Here is a 16992-nt window from a genome sequence, read left to right on the forward strand (position 1 = left end):
ATAATTGGCTTCAGTATAACTGGGTGAAATGGGAATGAAGTACACACTGAGTCAAGGAAAAAATGAATAAAAATGAAATTCATTTCTTTTTTATAGAAAAATTATTGAAAATGCCTGTAAATGATTCATTATCTGATTTTAACACCTGAGTGATGTGACTCTGGTGATATAAGTGTATGTTAATATGGGTATATTAGCATATTTTGTGTGCATATTGTATATTACCATACAGATAAAATATTATCTTTGTCCCAGATTTAATGGCCACGCTACATGTTTCATCAGTATATCACATGTTTTGCTACGTCATGATTGATTGGTATCTGTTAAAATAATCCCTCCATATATTCCAGCTCATTTGACCGTGATAAAGAGATTTTGGTCTTTCTTGCTTTATGAATATGATGAAATAGCCTTGCCAGGAATGATCAGAAACTGGTGTAACTCCAAACTTGGCAGATAAAATGTCCTATTTCAAATATATCTTATAAGTAATCATTAAGAAAATATTCCCTCAACTCTTATATCTGGCTACTACATACACACGAGCTAGTATTTATACTCAGAAAAAAACAGAGAGAATATTAAAATAATTTTACACAAAAGTTTTACCCTCTAAGTATCCCTTACAATTTGTTTTTATCATTGAGGCCATTCAAATAGACTCTTTAACCACTGAATTTAAGGGCTTTTCCATAGTACTCATCTTTCCACATGGAAACTATGTTTTTAAATATTTTTCATTTTTCTTCAGTAACACTTTACCTTGACCCTCTTCAGTATCAATTGCTATTTCTCATTCATGTTGAATATTTTTTTCTCTCCCATAAAAATTGAAAACTGTCACTTCGTATGTCACTAAAAACCATCAGTTTAAATTAAAAATGCAAGTAAATTAGACAAAACAGATATTACGATATAGTTTTTTTGGGGGGGGTTTCAAAATATGTTTTTATTTATTTTTTATTTATTTTTATTTATTTATTTATTTTTTATTTTACTTTACAATTCTGTATTGGTTTTGCCATACATTGACATGAATCCACCACGGGTGTACATGTGTTCTTGGAGGAGGCTATTTAGACAACAAGATATTCACTAATATTAAAATTTTAAATGTATTATCTTTCCTTTCATAGTAATGGTTATATTATCACTTATCACTTTCTATAAATCATAGACTCTTGGTGTTCATAGTAATAGTCCTTGAAAATAAAAATAAAATTTACCTGTTCTAAATACAATTTTAAAACCTACAGTTAATTCCACTTAGAATGCTGTTCATTAAATTGGGTCTATGTTGGCATATTTTGCTCTCTGTCAGTCAGTTCAGTCGCTCAGTCGTGTCCGACTCTTTGTGACCCCATGAATCACAGCATGCCAGGCCTCCCTGTCCATCACCAACTCCTGGAGTTCACTCAAACTCACGTCCATCAAGTCAGTGATGCCATCCAGCCATCTCATCCTCTGTCATCCCCTTCTCCTCCTGCCCCAATCCCTCCCAGCATCAGGGTCTTTTCCAATGAGTCAACTCTTCGCATGAGGTGGCCAAAGTATTGGAGTTTCAGCTTTAGCACCAGTCCTTCCAATGAATACCCAGGACTGATCTCCTTCAGAATGGACTGGTTGGATCTCCTTGCAGTCCAAGGGACTCTCAAGAGTCTTCCCCAACACTCTCTGTAGAATATTATAATTTTAGTTCAGCTGTAACCCTGTAGCCAATCACAAAGAGTTGGACATGACTGGGTGACTGAACAAGAACAACTCTAGCATAGTTCATGTTCAGATTTGAATTTATTTTTTATATTAAAATAGCTTCATAGTGTGTATATGTCATCTTAAAATATAGGTAGATTGATAAACATTGAAATTAGATAAACAATATAACTATTGTATTTGGTAAATTATGTATATAGTTTTCATTGGAATAAATATTTTATTATTTTCAAATGTACATCTTACTTGTAGCTGCTTCAAATTAATCAATTTATTATATAAACAATTACCATTCTTTTCTATTTTGAAAAATCTCACAACACAGATCTATCCTCCAGTATCTGTTCTGCAAAACATTTGAATTCTGCAGGCAGCGAAGAATAAAGGCGTCAAAGAGAAGCCTCGTCATTTAACTTCCATGTTTTCTTCTTTCAGGCTATTTAACTTTCCATTAGCTCACTCAGCCTCCTTAGAACTTATCAGGAAGTTAAGCGGAAATGCAGACTTTTTACTGTTGAGTTCAGTTTATATGTTCTTATTTGAGCACTTAAAGGCTTTGTTAGGAAAATATGAACTGAAACTAAATATTCAGTGGCTCTCCTGACATTTGGATAAAGGGGTCTGCATTAAATTCAACAGAGCCAGAAGAATCAATGTGGAGGCTGTTTTCTTAGGAAATTAGGAAAATGAAATGACCTCATCAAGGTACAAAAAATTCTGATCAACTGACACATAATTTTTAACAACTTTATAACATTTTTTCCCAAAAACTTGCATATATTTTTGCAGAAAGTGCCAGTTGACGTGTTATAAGGTAATTTTCTGCATTATTTTTTCTTAATATTCCAAAATAGATTTTTAACCATGTATTGCACATGAAGTTAATTCCAAATTTGAGGTTAACTGAGATATCATATAGGAAATTAAAGTTAATCTAGCTCATTTGATCTTTGAAACTAGTTCAGTTTATAAACATGGATGTCGATAAACGATTTTGTTAGCTTATACAAAATCGTGTAATCATTCTGTCAGTCAGCAGTTGGTATAAAGAATGACTGTACAAAAGCCTTACATTCAGTAGGGAGACACCTGTTCATCCCTTCCTGGTGCCTATTGACCAATGCCCATTCTATGCAAGTTAAATATTTTGAATGTCACCTTGAATATTAAACATACTGAATGTTACTCTTGAGCAAGGAATATTTGTTATATATACATGAATATTTATTAGAAGTATATATAGTTAATAATTACAAACACACAACTTTTCAAGTGTTTCCTACTCATTAGAAATAGATTTTGCCTCTGTGACCAGATTTATTAATCAGAAGTAGTTCAACTATAAGTTTCTAGATTTCCATTACCAGCAGACAAGTATAACCAGCGTGTGATGCTAACAGGAAGAAGTGGGTAAAATATTAATAGTGCCAAGCTATACCACCTATTAGAGAGAGAAAACAGAAGTGGTTCATGTCTATTCTATTTGCCTTTTCTCAACTGCTTTCTCTTCACAGACTAAGCCTCATATGTCTTTGAAAAATTTTAAGCATTTAATTAAATTTGGCTGTGCCTTCCTCCATCTTTAATAAATGGTACCCTAAAATTCTTCTTTATATCTTCCTCATGCAGTAGGTTGTGTAATATAACTTAAAAGATAGCTTCCTACCACTCCAAAACCATTTTTTATATATGGGTTTACCTTGTTTTGTTGAGCTTCACAGACACTGTATTTTTCTACAGATTGAAAGTTTGTGGCATCCCTATATTGAGTATGTCTATTAATGCCATTTGTTTCCAACAGCATTTGTTCACTTTGTCTCTAGGTCACAGTTTGGTAATTCTCACTATTTTTCAAACTTTATTATTATTAGTTATGGTTATCTGTGATCAGAGATCATTGATGTTACTATTATAATTGTTTTGGGGGTAGCACAAACAGTGCTCATCTAAGATAGTGAACTGTATTGATAAACATTTTGTGTGTTAAGACTGTCTGCTAACCACCATTCCTGGGTCTCTCTCCTTCTCCTCCAACCTCCCTACTCCTTGAGATACAATAATATTGAAATTAAGCCAGTTAATAACCCTACAGTGACCTCTAAGTGTTCAAGAGAAAGGAAGAGGCACATGTCTTTCATTTTAAATCAAAAGCTAGAAATGATTAAGCTTGGTGAGGAAGGCATGCAAATGCTGAGATAGGTCTAAATCAAGGCCTCTTGTGCCAAAGGGCCAAGTTGTGAATGCAAATGAAAAGTTCTTGAAGGAAATTAAAAGTGCTACTTTGGTAATTGCCACAAATGATAAGAAAGTGATACAACCTTATTTCCGATATGGAGAAAGTTTTGTTGGGCTGGATAGAAGATCAAACCAGTCCCACATTTCCTTAAGCCAAGCCTAAACCAAGGCAAGTCCCTAACTGTTTAATTCTATGAAGGCTGAGAAGGGAAGAAACTGCAGGAAAAAAGATTAACACTTTTGGGGGTTGATGCAGGAGGTTTAAGGGAAGAAGCTGTGACATAGAAGTGCAAGCTGAAGCAGCAAGTGCTGATGTAGAAGCTTCAGCCAGGTATCCAGAAGATCCAGCTAAGATAATGAAGGGGACCACACTGAACAGCAGATTTTCAGCATGGACCAAACAGCCCTACAGAGGGAGGTGCACATAGGACTTTCATAGCTAGAGAGGAGTAGCTGATGCCTGGCTTTAAATCTTCAAAAAATAAGTTGACTCTTGTTAGGAGCGAATGCAGCGTGAAATTTTAAGTTAAATCCAATGGTAATTTACCATTCTAAGTATCCTAGCACCCTGAAGAATGATGCTAAATTTACTCTACCTATGCTCTATAAATGGGAAATAACACACAACATGGTTTATAACATGGTTTGAGACTGCTGAATATTTTAAGTTTACAGTCATGGCCTACTGCTCAGAAAATAAAAAAAAAATCAAAATATTGCTTCTCATTGACAATGTACCTGGTTACCCAAGAGTTCCAATGGAGATATACAATGAGATTACTTTTGTTTTTATGCCTGCTAACATAGCAGGTATGCCTGAAATTTAAAACAGTGTATCTTATACTTTTATGTTGACAATATTTGACCACATCTTCTCTAAAGCTGAGTTCATCCATTTTTCACATTCAATTTCATTGTTTTCAAACATCATTTTGTTTTCATATCAAACAATCATAGATCAATATGAGCTTAACGAGGGTAGAAGTAAAAGTAAGGAAAGATATGTATTTTGGGTCTACAACTGATTTAGATCTGATGGGCTTTAAACATCCAAAGGTACCAAGAAGAGCACATATTCTGAGAAATAGGGTACAGAGGGTAACCAGTATGTAAAGTGTGTCAGACATACGTAGGTTAACTCAAACAAAATATTAATTTATTCAAAATTCCTGTAGTCAACTAATACCTTTCCTCTTTTCAAAATGATAGCAGCTTTTTAAATTTTATTCTTAGATTCTTATTGACATTTGAAAATACTGCAGGTGTCTGGGAAGGGGAATGCTCTGGAAACCAGATAAAACAAATTATAGTAACCTTGATAATAAAAGTAAATTCTGATCCTGCTGATGAGACAATAATAGAATTTTATTCTATATATCTGCCTATATTTCAGAGTAATAGAGTCTACTCAGGTTTTTCAGCCATTTTATTCTGACACAGAAGGAAAAAATAGTGTGGAAAGCTGTCCACTTGTTAGACTCAAAATCAAAACATCTATGTCTTGTCTTAGCACAAAGTTTTCTCACTTTAGAGTGTTAAGTATGTGTTTGTGAGAAGTAACTAATTAAATACTTGATGTCTTGGAGGGAGTAGCTCAAACAGCATTAAGCACAAAAGAATTCAACTAACGAAGTATAACTACTGACAAAAGCACATACTGGAACTCACCAAAAAATACCCTGCATCCATAGACAAAGAAAAACCCACAGTGAGACAGTAGGAAGGGCACAATTGGGATAAAATCAAATCCCGTACAAGCTGTGTGGGTGACCCACAAACTGGAAAATAATTGTACCACACAAGTCTTCCGCAGGAGTGAAAGTTCTGAACCCTATGTCAGACTCCCCAGCCTGGTGGTCTGACAATAGGAAGAGAAGACTTTTGAGAATCTGACTTTGAAAGCTAGTCGGCTTTGATGGCAGAAATTTCACAGGACTGGGGAAAAAAATTGGACTCTTGGAACATGCATACAAGGTCCACACTGCACCAGGACCCAGGGGAAAAAGCAGTGACCTCATAAAAGACTGAGCCAAATCTACCTGCTAGTATTGAAAGGTCTCCTGAGGAGGTGGGAAGTGGCTGGGGCTCACTGCAGGGTCAAGGACCCTGGTGGTGGTAGTTCTAGGGAGTACTCATTAGCATGAGTACTCTTAGAGGCCACCATTTTTTCACCAAGACCTGGTCCCACCCAACAGCCTGTAGGCCTTAGTGCTGGGATCAGTTCAGTTCAGTTTAGTTGCTCAGTCATACTTGACTCTGTGACCCCATGGACTGCAGCACACCAGGCTTCTCTGTCTATCACCAACTCCCAGAGCTTGCTCAAACTCATGTCCATAGAGTCATTGATGCCATCCAACCATCCCATCCTCTGTTGTCCCCTTCTCCTGCCTTCAATCTTTCCCAGCATCAGGATTTTTTCAGTGAGTCAGTTCTTTGCATCATGTGGCCAAAGTATTGGAGCTTCAGCTTCAGCATCAGTCCTTCCAATGAATATTCAGGACTGTTTTCCTTTAGGATAGACTGATTTGATCTCCTTGCAGTCCAAGAGACTCTCAAAAGTCTTCTCCAACACCATAGTTCAAAAGCTAGGATGCCTCAGGACAAGCCACATTTATCAGTATATAGGCTGTTTAAAGTCCTCCTTAGCACACACCTGCCCAATAAACACCCCCTGACACAGTTCTGCCCGCCAAATGGATAAGAGCCAGCTGCACCCACCAGTGGTCAGAAACAAGTCCCTCCTACCAGCAAGCCTACAGAAGCCTCTTAGACAGCCTCTTCCACCACGGGGCAGACAGCAGAAGCAAGGAGAACCACCGTACAGTCTGTGAAATGGAAACTGCAAATCACAAAAAGTTAGACAAAATGAGATGGCAAAGATTAGGTCCTCGATGAAGGAATAAGATAAAATCCAAGAAGAACAAATAAGGGAAGTTGAGATAGGAACTATACCTTAAAAAGGATCCAGAGTAATGATAGTAAAGATGATTCAATATCTCAGAAAAAAAAACAAAGGCACCAACCAAGATGATACAAGAAATATTTTTAAAAGACTTAGAAGAACTAAAGCACAAACAAGCAGAGATGAACATATAATAACTGAAAGGAAAAATACACTGGAAGGAATCAATAGCAGAATAACTGAGGCAGAAGAACAGATAAGTGAGCTGGAAGACAGAATGGTGGAAAATGCTGTCATGGAACAGACTAATAATTTTAAAAATGAATGAAAATAAATGTCAACAGTCCAGGAGACTTTTGGACAACATTAAATGCACCTACATTGGCATTCTATGGGTACCAGAAGCAAAAGAGGGAGTGAAGCACCAAGCTCTAAACTCTGTAACAGCTAGAAACTATACAAAAGTTTCTTTTGCTCCAGGGCCTCTTGGAATCACTGAATCACAAATAAACCAAACATCAAGAAACTTTCAGTAGTCTGCAAAATATGCTTTGGGGTTTCTTTTTTTTTTTTTCTGAAATAGAATTGACTTCCTTTGATTTCTAAACATATATTTTGATACAATATTTAATCTTCCTTAGGTGATTATTTTGGATACTTTGATCTAAGGGAAACTCACTACCATGTTTGAAATCAAGATTTTAAAAATAAGATCTGGAATTAGTTATGTCAATACAGGTGTTTGCTGCTTAAATGCAACTCACACAGCCACATATACAAGCATGACAAATACATAACAATGGAAGAATACTGGTGTTTTGTAAATATAAGGACTGAGCCGATAAGGAAAATAAGATACAGACGGCAGATGATCCTTCTGTTCCTCATCAAAATCCCCAGAATTGATGAATGGGGGCAGTGGCTGGCTCAGGGGTGCAGAAGAAAAAAATAAAAATAAAAAGCAGTATCTTCAGGGGGGAAATATCTTAAGGATCCTTGAAATATAGGAAGCATGTTGTTGTTCAGGATGGAAAGCATCAGTCCAGGCTATATGTGAAAAACCCCACAGCAAAAGAGACAAGTATCAGAAATATTAAAAGGTAGACCAAGACTGATAGACTGAAGCAAAGCAGGGACATTATTTGATTGGCTGTAACTTAAACAGTTGCCTTCCTTGGGAAAGTTAGTGACTGCTTGTGACTAGTTCTTAAGTTTTGTTTTCTCAGAAAGCTCACCATTAACTATGTTTTAGGTTCTAGTTTCCCTGCAAAACTACGAAGATATTAGAGCCACCTGCCTATTGGCTGCCTTGCTTAATTACTTTAACAAAGTGCCTTTCCAAACTGAGAGAAGGGAGAGATAGGAGGAGGAAAGAAGTAGGACTTTGGGACACCCCTCCATCAGTGTCACCAGGATGGAGTGGTAGGATAGAATGGGAAGATGGCTGCCAGGATGGGAGTGGCATTAGGAGGGTTGAAGGCTGGTAACATTCAGAAGACAAAGGAAGTCCCCAGGCAAGAAACTTCCAAGTTACTCCCTGGCATATGCTACCAAACAGGACAGCATGCAGTTTTCAAAATCAGTGCTGGCAGGTTGAAATATTGCATCAAAATATTACATCAGTAGAGTGGCTTCATACCTTAGAAATCAGGCATGCCCAGTGTTGAAATAAACACAGAAATGAAGATGTCCCAAGTGTCCAAAAGGTACATTATAGAGTGCATTGTGAGGGGAAAGATAGAACTAAAATTTTCTCATAAAATGCAACAAAAAGGTCAGTGAATGGGTAATATATTATACTCATTATAATAGACCAAGTGAAAGTAGCTAATAACTTTGAATATGAAAATATGATCAAACCTCTTTAAAAATAGATGCAAATTGCTTTTACTTGTAAAGAATTTCTTCCAGAAACATACATTAATCATCAAGTACATTGTTATATCTTTGGAAGTATTCCCATAAATGCTAAGAGCAAGATGCTAACTAGTATGTATATTCACAATTATATTATGAAATATACTATGAATATAGTAATTAGTAAATACTTAGTGACTTCACTTTCACTTTTCACTTTCATGCATTGGAGAAAGAAATGGCAACCCACTCCAGTGTTCTTGCCTGGAGAACCCCAGGGATGGGGAAGCCTGCTGGGCTGCCGTCTATGGGGTCGCACAGGGTTGGACATAACAGAAGCGACTTAGCAACAGCAGCAGCAGCAGAGAATAGCAAAAATTAAAATCTAAAGCTCAGAGAGAGGACTTTTGCCTATATCAGGAGGATGGTCCCATATTCAAAAATATTTGCCTCTCCTTGACCTATATGCTATTTCTATCCAGCTAGTAAGTCTGTTTTATGTTTTCTAACTTCAAAAATGAGTGATGTTTGTTGAGATGTACTCATAATATTTTTTTTGTTTTGCTCTCAAAATTCAGATTAATACAATAGCTTTCAGACAGAAGTTTGGGGAAAATTTTTTTTCTAGATTTTAAATTTTAGGGACTTCCCTCGTGGTCCAGTGCAGGGGGAACAGGTGTTCATATTGGAGGAACTAAGATTCCAGATGCTGCATGGTGCAAACAAAACAATAAATACATAAATAAAGCATTTATGTATTTATGCTTTTATTAGCATTTCTATGAAATTATCTTTACTTGTTATCCACTCTTTAAAGATAAATTCCTTGGGAGAGAATTCTAAACTTGCAAAGTTTTGTGTATATATACTTTGATGTTCGGAGAAGGCAATGGCACCCCATTCCAGCACTGTTGCTTGGAAAATCCCATGGATGGAGGAGCCTGGAAGGCTGCAGTCCATGGGGTCGCTGAGGGTCAGACACAACTGGGTGACTTCACTTTCACTTTTTACTTTCATGCATTGGAGAAGGAAATGGCAACCCACTCCAGTGTTCTTGCCTGGAAAATCCCAGGGAAGGGGGAGCCTGGTGGGCTGCCGTCTATGGGGTCATGCTGAGTCAGAAACGACTGAAGTGACTTAGCAGCAGCAGCACTTTGATGTTATTTTATCTTACAACCACAATATAAAGTATTAGTGCTCTTAATCTCAGTTTCAATATCACTTTTAAGAATTCAGATATGTAATTCATGATGATCCCTTTATATATGTGGGTGTTTGTATGTGTATCTGTGTATAAAAATATATTTTTTATAGTATACACATATTTATCTCTGATTACTTTAAAGATATTTTCATTTAATGTTCTGAAATTTATGATAGAAATTTCTATTAGTGGATATCATTTATAATGTTTGCTGTTATCTGTGCTTTCTGAAAATGTGGATTCACATTGTTCAGTAATTTAATTTTAAAATCATTGACCCAGTGAAAATTTTTAAACTCATACTATTTTATTTATTCTAGAACTCTAACTGGATATATTTTGAGCATTCTCTTTCCTAAACTCTGTTTCTACACACATCTCTTACTCTTTCTTTATCATAGTTGCATAAAGTGGACAATGTTCAGATTAGATTTCTACTGTTTTGTTTAAGAATTTCACTAAATGTTAATACTAATATTTATATTTTGTTATTAAGAATTATATTTGTTTATCTTTCAGTATTCTTTTAATAAGCTCCTGCTCTCAACTCATTTTTTGTTCTTGCATTAAATTGTGTATGTGTAACATTTATACACATGTATACACACATACCTCTGTGTGTGTGTGTGTGTATGTGTGTGTGTGTAATCATTCATTTCTTACAATAGGAATGAAATTTTTGGTATCCAGATTTTGTATTATTTGCATTTTGATGCTTGTTTTGGTTGCCAACTTTCAGTCAGTATTATTTCTTTCTGAGTGTTTTTAAATTAAGTTTTCCTTTCATGTTAAAAGCTATTTGTTGAAACTCTATACTGGTAATTATGTATGTACACCTGAGATAGTTGCATGAATGACTGTACTTGAGTGGTATGTGTGTGTTACAGGCAATGAAAGTCGTATAAAATAGGGTCCCAGGTCATTGTGAGGGCTAACCAGTGGCAAAAACTTTTAAAGGAATTCATTTTCCTTTATAAAGAGCTAGGTCTGTGGGAAAGATTTAAACATTTTGTATCTTCATTGTTTTGTGAAAACTGTTTTCCCTATTGTGCCCATTTTCTGTATTTATAGATTCATGATCATGTTCTTTAAGCCAAACCCTCAGGATAGCTTAATCATCTCCTTGTGCCCTAAAATCCTAAAGCTGCTGCTGCTGCTGCTAAGTCCCTTCAGTCGTGTCCGATTCTGTGCGACCCCGTAGACGGCAGCCCACCAGGCTCCCCCATCCCTGGGATTCTCCCAGCGAGAACGCTGGAGTGGGTTGCCATTTCCTTCACTTCTATTCATATCCAGAGGATCTTCCTAACCGAGGGATCAAATCCAGGTCTCCCACATTGTGGGAGGATTCTTTACCACCTTGTAGCTGAGCCACCAGGGAAGCCCAAGAATACTGGAGTGGGTAGCCTATCCCTTGGAGTGGGTAGCCTATCCCTTCTCCAGGAGATCTTCCCAACCCAGGAATTGAACCAGGGTCTCTTTCATTTCAGGCAGATAGATTCTTTACAAGCTGAGCTACCAGGGAAGCCGGACTTTCAATAGCTTCATCCTTTCCCTGTGACCTAAAATCCTAAAGCTACTTCTATTCACAGATAAGCTTGTAATATACTGCAGATTAAAGAATCCTGTACCTTCATAGATCTATGTTCCAGGTGTACTTTTGGCCTAAGATGATTTCTCTTAATTTCTATCAAGGCATTTATTTACTCATTTAATTTTTTCTATAATTTAGTAATTTGTAGCAATGTTTGTAGTGTGAGGATTACACAATATTGCTGAAAATAGAATTCAATAAAAAGTTTTCTTAAATTCAATCAGCACTTTAGGCACATAGTTTTTATAACCAGACTGAGAAAACCAAGGACAAATATTTTATTTGTTTTAAAATCAAGATAGAAAATATTAATATTTACCTTGATACAGATATATTTCTAGAACATAGAATATAGCACAGTTGCCATATAAATTTGATTGAGTGGACTCGGTTTTTTTTTTTAACAAATGATGCTTTTAATTTGAATCATGAAAGAAATAAAAATTTAAATAAAACTATGAATATTCCCATGTATTTATAATGTACACAATTTAGCATTATATTTGAAACTGCATTTCAAGTTCTTAGAAGATCAATATTCTTGAGTAATGGAAAATATTCCTGAAATCAGAAGTTTTATCACACTACAGTTAATAAACATATTTTGTACAACATGATTGTAGAAAAATGCACAATTTCTCTTGATAGAACATTGGAACACTTAAGATTTTTTGGAAGCTAATTGCACTCTCATTTAGCTTAATGAACATTTTCAGTAGCAATATTATGATTCATGTTTATCTGGGAAAGAGCAGCTTGATACTTTGGAAGTGTTGAGTTGTTCTGTGCAAGACATGTGGCTACTTTGGGAATGTTTTTTACCAATTAGCTCAATCTTATATTGCCAATTATTTCTTAAAGAAATGTGTTCTTATATTGCAAATATGTTCTTAATGCTTAGAATAATGAAACTAGACTTCCAACTGTAAAATAACTATTCTAGAGAGAAATTTTGTTTGGTTTTATTAGCCCCAAATCTTTCTTTACTTGCAAAATTCCCTCTGAAACACATCATCAACTAGCTGTCTCACCATTTGATGGGAAGACTGCAAGGAGATCCAACCAGTCCATCCTAAAGGAAATCAGTCCTGGGTGTTCTTTGGAAGGACTGATGCTAAAGCTGAAACTCCAATACTTTGGCCACCTCATGTGAAGAGTTGACTCATTGAAAAGGCTCTGATGCTGGGAGGGATTGGGGGCAGGAGGAGAAGGGGACGACAGAGGATGAGATGGCTGGATGGCATCACCAACTCGATGGACATGAGTTTGGGTGAACTCCGGGAGCTGGTGATGGACAGGGAGGCCTGGCATGCTGTGATTCATGGGGTCGCAAAGAGTCGGAAACGACTGACTGAACTGAACTGAACTGAACTGAGGAAGGAGAACCTTTCTAAAACTCTCTAGACAGTGTTTTTCATTTTGTGTTTATGGATTTTTAAATCATTATCTGTAAATAAAATTATCATAAAATTGAGATTTTAGAAGAGTCAAATAATGACACTATTTTTTAACCATCTCAAGTTTGGGCCCAGTTGAGTGACGGAAGTATAAGTTAAAATGTCATCAATTTTATTATTAATAAAAGATATTCCACTCCGGTTCCACAGTGTGTGTGTGCATGCTTAGTGATGTCTGACTCTTTGAGACCCTTTGGACTATAGCCCATGAGTCTCTGTCCATGAGATTTTGCAGGCAAGAATGCTGAAGTGGGTTGCCATTTCCTCCTCCAGGGGATCTTCCTGACCCAGGGGTAGAATCCGCATCTCCTTTGTCTCCTATATTGCTGAGAGATTTGAACACAGCATATACCTGTTTCCAAGACTGCATGATCTAAATGAAAGAAATGCCCTGCAAAGAATTTTTTCCAAGATACCATCATTTCTTGGTGGTTGGGCAGGCCAGTAGGAGTGATTCTCTAGGGGATATTGTTAACTGTATAAAGTATCTTTAATTTTATAGTTAGAAAGTTATCATCTCTAAATGTTAATTTAGTCTAATAGCTGAGATCATTTTAAAAGTCTTGATCTATGTTTTCCTTCATACATACCAAATGTATCCTATTCCATGAGATAGTATCTAAAATATTAATGTTTGAAATGTTAGAATTTTCAAATTCAACACAATGATATTTGACTCTATGGATGCAGTTGTTTATTTAAATTTCACTGTCATTTGTGTTTCTAGGGTGGTATAATCAAAGCAGCATTTTTAGATTCAGTAAGAACTCAGTTCAGAATATAGCTAAATTGAATACTGTGTGATCTTCTGTGCATTAACTTTCTCATCTAGAAAATGAGTTTATTAATGCCAACCTGTTGAGAGAATTTGTTGTCGTTCAGTTGCTAAGTGGTGTCCAACTCTGTGACACTGTGGATGGTAGCACACCAAATTTCTCTGAATTAACTTAAAATAGCACCATAAATATTTCATAAAATAATAATCCATACATACCCATATATGTTTATTTTTAATCTGCCTAAGAATAAATTTCATTTAATATCATTTTTTAAACTACGTATTTTAACAATAATTTCTATTGTATGAAACATATGAAAAGTTACTCAGGTTAACATATTACACATACAGAATTAAATAATCACGAAAGGCATAAATTATTATTTGCCTATTTTTAACTATTTCTCTTCCACATTATCTATAGAAAAAATTACCTCATATTTTACCACACCAAAACATTCTCATACTATGAAAATTCTATTCAACCCTATAATCTCTATTTTTGTCAATAACAGACATTTGTTCATGTTCCCCTCACCATTTTGAAAACTTTCTAAAAATCACTGCTAATTTTCCCATGATTTGGATTAATTGCTTAATTTCATTGCCATCCATATATTAATATACTTCATATATTGTATATTACCTTGCATGTATTAATTTAGGGGCTATATGACAGAAAGAAAAAAATCAAGTGCCTCATAAAAATCCTATTTTGAAGACAATGGCTTAAATTGAAATATATTAGAATATAGTTATAGCAAAAAAATTGCTCAAACATCCTTACTAGTATCAATTTAAACTTCAGAACCATTTTCCAATAAAAAATGATCACATTTAATCTCTATAAGAGGAATTAACTGAAACACCTCACTGGAAAATGTTAACAGAAAATCAAAACTATTTATATTGAATAGAAATATTGCCCAGATTATTGTCTGTGAAATATTAAAGACAATATTGAAATATCATATCAAGTTAATGATATAAACAAATCATAGAATTAAAATACTATAACAAGAATGAAAGATGCTATAGCAAGAATCAAGATGCTATAACAAGAATCAAAAAATCACAAATATAAAATTGTAAATGTTTAATTATATTTATTAGAGTAAAGTAACTTTTTAAAACTTTCTTCATATTTTCACTTTAGTATTAGGCAAACAATAGTAATATAATTAGCGTATTGCTATGATTCCTTCTGTCAGCTTTCTCATTTTCTCAGTTATTTTAAGTAGGCTTCTAGTCACTTCTGTAGTAAATTTCTTGACTGAAACATGATATGTGTTAGATTCTGGCTGATTAGCATTGTTGTATGGCAGAAAGCATTACAGCATGGTAAGCAATTTTCCTCCAATTAACAAATGAATTAAAAACATAAACAACATAAGATACACAGAGAAAACTTTACTTGTTTAATGGATGTTTGCCTATTGAATAAACCAATATATCTATTGCTCAGATCAAGAACATTACCAGAAACTTAGAAACTTCTCTTGTGTCACTCCTGAGTCCACTAGTTTTTTTCTGATCCAGCTAGAAAGTGAAAAGTTAAAACTACTGACCTATATAAACTGTTTCTCTTCTGATCACCTGTAAATCCTAATAAGAGATCCAACTAGGCATAATTTCACTTTAAAACTTATTTTTTTACAAAGTTTACCACATATCTGGGTGCTTTAATAATAAAATATTAAAAGATACATTTTATACAAAAAATCTCTAAAGAGAAAACAGAAAAATAACTGAATCCTTTGATGGACAATATATAGTAGTGATTAAGGTACCAAATCGTACAAAAATTCAAAGGTTAGTGTTGTTATGTATTAAATCATAAAAATATTGAATTATGGTTTGCCCATTTGTTTTAATATAATTAAGTAGATGCAGAATCTATTACCTTAGCCCATTCATCAGGCTTAACCAATTATTCTTGTTCTATATATTATTATTATTTCTTCATCACTGCCACAGACACAAAAAAATTGAGCAGAAAAGTATGCATACAATGCTGATTTTAATAACAATCTGAAAAATGTGTAGAACTTGTAGAGCATGAAGATCCTAAGAGCAAAAAGAAATATGTTTATTTAAACTATAAAGGTATACTGAGTTGATTTAGAATTATAGACATGATCTTGTTTTTAAAATGATAACTGAACTTCTGGGTAAGGAGATGAATAGCACTTGCTAAGAGAAGGATATTTATCTATGGAATATTCTAAAAAGGTTGATTAAGAGCTGTATATAGTTAATAATTCTAGAATCAATGAGTTAATGTGGCATGACTCTGGAGAAAATGGCACATAGACAGTAAAATAAAATGGAGATGACTCATAACCTGAATGCTTTTCTGCTGTGTGTTTCAAGCCAGTCAGAATGGCTGCTATCCAAAAGTCTACAAGCAATAAATGCTGGAGAGGGTGTGGAGAAAAGGGAACCCTCTTACACTGTTGGTGGAAATGTAAACTAGTACAGCCACTATGGAGAACAGTGTGGAGGTTCCTTAAAAAACTAGAAATAGAACTGCTTTATGACCCAGCAATCCCACTACTGGGCATACACACCAAGGAAACCAGAACTGAAAGAAACACTTGTACCCCAATGTTCATCACATCACTGTTTATAATAACCAGGACATGGAAGCAACCTAGGTGTCCATCAGCAGATGAATGGATCAGAAAGCTGTGGTATATATACACAACGGAATATTACTCAGCCATTAAAAAGAATACATTTGAATCGGTTCTAATGAGGTGGATGAAACTGAAGCCTATTATACAGAGTGAAGTAAGCCAGAAAGAAAATCACCAATACAGTATACTAACGCATATATACGGAATTTAGAAAGATGGTAACGATAACCCTGTATGCGAGACAGCAAAAGAGACACAGATGTATAGAACAGTCTTTCGGACTCTGTGGGAGAGGGCGAGGGTGGGATGATTTGGGAGAATGGCACTGAAACGTATAATATCATATAAGAAAGGAATTGCCAGTCCAGGTTCGATGCATGATACAGGATGCTTGGGGCAGGTGCACTGGGATGACCCAGAGGGATGATACGGAGAGGGAGGTGGGAGGGGGATTCAGGATGGGGAACACGTGTACACCCGTGGCGGATTCATGTTAATGTGTGGCAAAACCAATACAATATTGTAAAGTAATTATCCTCCAATTAAATAAATAAATTTGTATTAAAAAAAATCACAAAACCTCACCTGGAATCTTGTCAATAATTCTAGGCTA

Source organism: Oryx dammah, unplaced genomic scaffold (genome assembly GCF_014754425.2).
Source record: "Oryx dammah isolate SB20612 unplaced genomic scaffold, SCBI_Odam_1.1 HiC_scaffold_24, whole genome shotgun sequence".
NCBI classification, from domain to species: Eukaryota; Metazoa; Chordata; class Mammalia; order Artiodactyla; family Bovidae; genus Oryx; species Oryx dammah.